This window comes from Triticum dicoccoides, chromosome 3B, assembly GCF_002162155.2.
Source record: "Triticum dicoccoides isolate Atlit2015 ecotype Zavitan chromosome 3B, WEW_v2.0, whole genome shotgun sequence".
Lineage (NCBI taxonomy): Eukaryota > Viridiplantae > Streptophyta > Magnoliopsida > Poales > Poaceae > Triticum > Triticum dicoccoides.
In genome coordinates, this window is record NC_041385.1 from 253,327,789 (window position 1) to 253,333,474 (window position 5,686).

Here is a 5,686-nt window from a genome sequence, read left to right on the forward strand (position 1 = left end):
GAGCAGGAGGTTGTCTGTGCCGGAGGCGCCGTGTGACGCCCCGACGTACAATGCGCCGCACGAACCAACACGCCTGCACGACCAACACACACTTCGACACATGCCCACCCTTCAAGATGTGTATGAAAATTTAACGAGCTGAAGGCAAGCAGCAGATTCTCCACGCCGGAGGCGCCATGTGACGCCCCGACGTACAACGCGCCACATGAACCAACACACACTTCGACACATGCCCACCCTTCAAAATGTTTCTGAAAATTTAACGAGCCGAAGGCGAGCAGGAGGTTCCCTGCGCCGGAGGCGTCGTGCAACTCCACGATGTACAACGCGCCGCACGAACCAAGACGCCTACATGACTAACACACACTTTGACTCATGCACAACCTTCAAGATGTTTATGAAAATATAATGAGCTAAAGGCGAACAGGAGGTTCCCCGTGCCGGAGGTGCCGTGCTGCAATTTTGTAAACTTATACAAACCATGCCTCTGCTTGTATACATGTGTGCGTATAGAGAATAACGATATTTGCATTGACAGGATTGAGCAATGCCTCTGTAGTCGTCCCTACGGTGCGTCAAACCATGCCTTTGATAGTGCTCCTCTTTTTTCTTACTTAAAAGGTCACATTTGATAGTGTTGGTAGCCGCCACCCTAACTACCCCATAAATCTCCATTACCCGAAAATATAATGGGAACAAAAAGGGAAACAAAAAGGAAACTGGGAACCAATGCGATCTGCGGTTATTTTCTTAGTGTTATCGCGCGGAAAGGGAAAAATGGAAAATGCTGGTAGTTGGAGGGTTAAACTGCAAAACGCACGAAACCACAAACCGAAAAGGGAAAACCGGGAACCAACCACGCCGGTTGGTTTTCCCTCGCGAGAGCGCTCTGCACGTGACACTTGTCACGCACATAGCGCTCGCGAACCGCTTGTTATGAGCGCTCCGAAGGAGCGCTCGTCAATTAGTTGCTCTTCGTTCGATCTGAATCCCCTCCCGGCGCGAACCCCGCGTCAGCCAGGCCTTTTGCTAGGCCTCTAGGCCCAACACAATCCCCTTTTGTATAAAAAATAAACAAATGTAAAAATTGTCCAAACTATTTAATATACTCCATCCTTCCCAAAATATAAGGCACGATTTGACTTTTCTGGTCTTCGTTGCACAACTTTGACTATATTTTTCATGTATTATATGTCTATAAAATTATTATACATACATATGAAATACAATTGCTTTGCAAGACAAATACAGCGATGTCATTTATACATGTTCAATCCATATACTTTGATATATATTAGTGGTCAAAGTTGTGCATCAAAGACCGTAAAAAGTCAATCACGCCTTATATTTTGGGAAGGAGGGAGTACCAAAAATAGAAAAATCACAATGACATGCAGTAACTATTGTCATGAATTGTACAAAAAATTATTGCCATGTTGTATACATTTTTTCGACTATGTCTAGTACATTATCAAAAGACACATGCATACTAATTTGCCATGGCTAATGTACAGAGACAAACTTGTAGATAAATTGCCATGATATAGAGGAAAAAAAGAAAACACACATAACATCACAAGTTTCCCAAGATAGTGGGGGGTATGTTAGAACATAACCTTGCCTTATAAATGCCATGCATCAAATTTAAGAATTGCCATGCATGAGAAACTAAATATGCTATGTACTAAAAACATAAAAGAAAAGTTAACAGTTATCATTGAACCTAAGTTGCAAATTGTTTCGTAAAAGATGATGGAACAAATTGTATTCTTTTTATGAAAAATAGTCTCCTGATAAAAATTGCCATGAGCCATTCTTCTTCTTTTTTGCCAAGGGGTACAATGAAGAATTTATAATGGTTTGTTTCAACAAATGTGCCATGTTCCAATAATAATTAACCATGGTGCAAAAAATTGAATTTGCCATGGTAGCAAAATTAAATTTGCCATGGCCAAATATATAAATATGCCATGATAGAAGAACAAAAAACAGAATACCATGGATTGGAATTGCCATGGTTCAAAAACTAAGTTTGCCATATTGCAAAAAAGGATTCCGCTATAAATCCAGCTTTACATTTTTTACCATGGAAAATTGAATGTTCTTTTGTAGCAATTTATGTTTATCGAGGATGTCATGTTTAGTTGGCAAAGCATGGCAAATCTACCTCAGTTCATTTTGTTTTTGGCCAGGAAATCGTCGTACTCGTAATCTAAATTTTCCATCCTCACGCCAACTAAATTTGCCATCAAGAACTTTGATTTTCCATATTTAAAAAAATTGAAGTCAAATTTTTAGCATTAGCGAAAAAATGCCATGGTCGATAAAGTAAATTTGCTATGGTCACATGACAAATATAATACTGCTCCCACTGATCCATAATAACCGTCATGGTTTTGAAGTAAGGCTGAACTAATCTTAGTTCAAAACTGCAACACTTATTTGAGCTCAGAGGGAGTAGTATATTTCTCATCATCCATAAATAGATTGCCATGGTCTGTAATTTAAATTTGCCATGTTGCAAAAAGTAATCAAATATATTGGTTGCATTTTCCAAGTTTTGGCAAAATGAGAAATGTTTTTAAAAGGCCATGTGATCGTAAGAAAAATAAAATAAAAGTTGCAATGTGTGTAGAACAAAATTCATAGAGTTTTTATGTGATCATTAAAATATGTTCTAAATTTTGCAATGTTTTTCAAAAAAGTGTTTCAAAGTTGCCATGTGACCATAAAAAAAATTTAAAAGTTTTCATGAATGGAGGTTAAAATCCTAGAGTTTGCCATGTGAGGATTTAAAAATATTTACTAAATTTGCCAAATTTTGCCATGTTTTGGATTCCCCCCCTACATTTTCCATGTTGAAATAATTGACGTAGTATTAAAAAAATGCCCATGGTAAAGGGAATCTGCCATGCTAACTACAATAAAAATGTCATGACGCCCACGAAAAAACTTGCCATGATTCTAAAAGAATGATATTAGTGTTAAAATGTGTGTAAGTTTGCCATGATGGCAAATACGGTGTAAAATTGCCATGTTGCATAGAAACCAATTACCATGACGAAACCCATCTTAAAATCTCCATGGAGACATTCAAAACATAAATTGCCATGGGGCACATCATATTTTTCTTTTGGTGTTTTGACATTGTAAAATGTTACCACGGCAAAACAATGCAAACTTAATTGACATGGGAAGACAAAACAAAAAATCCTAGAGTTTCGCAAGTGAGCACTAATGTTTTTTGTAAATTTTCCATGTTTTATAAATTTTATTTCTAAATTTGCCATGTTCAAATAATTGACATAGTACGTAAAAAAATGTCTGTGATAAAGAAAATTTACCATGCTATCCAGTATATAATAAAAATGCCATGGTGCACATGATTTTTTTGCCATGATTCTAAAAATGTGATAATAATGGCAAAATGTATGTAAGTTTGTCATGATGGCAAAACCGGCGTAAAATTGTCATGATGAATAGAAACCAATTTACCATGGCAAAAATGCATCTTAATTCATCACGGAGACATTCAAAACATAAATTGTCATGGGCACACATCATAATTTGTCATTTTGTTACTTTTTTAACTTTGTAAAATATTGCCACGGCAAAGATGCAAACTTAATTGACATGGACAGTTTATATGACAAGCATTTTGTTGACTGAAAAAAATGGTTGATGTTAATGCATATTGCACATGTATAGCATTCAGTTGACTGAAAAAACCATGAAAAAATTGCAGTAGATGGAAGTGCAGTGTTTCTTTGCCTCTCGCAAAGGTAACTCCCTCTGCTGAATCTCCTCTCCGAGATGGACACCAGCTGCCGCTCTCCCCGCACGTACCTGGCGGCAGCCTTCACGTCCTAGCCCCGCCACGCACCTCCAGCAGCCCCTGCAGTCCGCCTCGTCTAAGCTGCCATGCGCATCGGCCTACCCCGAGCGCCCCCGAGCACCTACGCCCTTGGCCTGCATCGCTGCAGCCGCCCCGGCGTCCATGGCCGCCGCCAGGGCTTGGTGCTGATCCGCCGTGAAGCTCCGGCGCTCCGGCAGCAGGTACCAGATGGATGGGGGGAGGTCATCACATCCCATCCGCCAGCGGCACTCCCTCGTCCAGAGCCGCCTGCAGTTCCCCACCGTCCGCCTCGCCTGCGACGCCCTACATACTGCCGCCGCTCCATAGCGACGGCGTCATAGTCGTCCTCTGTTGCACACGATGCTCCTCAGGTCGTTGGCGCGAAAAACACAAAAATCTGAGATTTTTAGCTTTCCCGTTTGTTTTTGCTTTTCAAGGGAAATGAAGACTCTTTTTTGACGCGATCGGGCCAACTGTCTTGTCCTGAGACCCATTCCAACAGCGCGCATCCGGATACGTCATGCGTGCCGTACCAGAAAGACCACTCGCCAAACCTAACCAGCCGCGTGAAGAGAAGGCCTGCGGTCTAGTACCACGTAGTGTGTCCACCGATTCCTTTCTCATTCCGCTCAATTCAGCGAGGATGAGTCACCTGAAATTTGTTTCCGGCCGCCTAGACAGAAAGTTGCACGTTTGAGAGGACAAGAGACAATTTCCCCCTTCAGAAAACAAAACCAAAGATCACAAGGAACAACACCAAAGAATACAAACAGAGTCATGTATAACATTTCCTAAAGTTCTTTCACGGAAGAGCATATACAACCGTTCCTTCTATCGGATACATGCTCTAGGTAATCCATTTTGCTAATTCTAAGTCGATTTAAGTCTAAGTCAACTCAGTAATCACCTATTTATGTGGAGATTCATGTGCACTTTTTTTCTTTGTTTTTTTCTTCCTGTTTTTTTCATTCTTTCGTGCACGTTTTAAGTCAATTTGTATTTTCTTGTATGTGTCTCCATGTGTTTTCTTTTCCTTTGCCACACGTGAAACTATTGTTGCATGATCCCCGGTCCTGCGTACGGTAATTTTCCTTTTTTTCCCACTAATTAGTACTACATATTTTATGATTTTTTGTGTACACTTCTGTTCTTTTTCACTCTTACCTGTGGTTGCATGCCCGTGGCTCGCGCAACTAGCCGTTAGTCATTTCCCTTGCAATTGCACACACAAAATCTCACATGTAAGAGCATCTCTAGCAGATCCTGTAAAACGCCGACCCGCGTAAGGCTTTTGCAGTTCGCGAAAAGGGTATATGCGGGCTGGCCCGGGAGAGGTCAGACTCAGACCCCGCAAAACGGACCCGTAAAGAAGGATATTCGGTGAATATGCTCTTTTACGGGTCGGCTACGCGGGGTCTGCTCGGGCGCTGCCGCGTCGACCCGCAAACGGAAGACGCCCAATAATCGAATTTGACATTGATTCCGCCAAATAAGTTCAAATTCAAACAATAAAACACAGTTCACACGCAAATAAAAGCTTAGTTTTATAGGACAAACACAAACGGAGGTCTTGCAAAAGTGACGTCCACGTCCGGCATCATCTTGGTCGATTTTCACTCCGCACCACCGAGTCCACCTCCGACACTTGTTCCAACTCCAGCACGAAAATCATCGGCTGGTGCACTGAACGCATCGGCGACATTGATTCCAAACCCTGTTGAGAAGACATCTCTGGCACTGTAACACGCACCGGCCGACGCACGCATTCTCCTCTTCAAGATATCTCTTCTTGCCATATCATGCCATTCTTTGGTGAGGTCGTCAATGGCA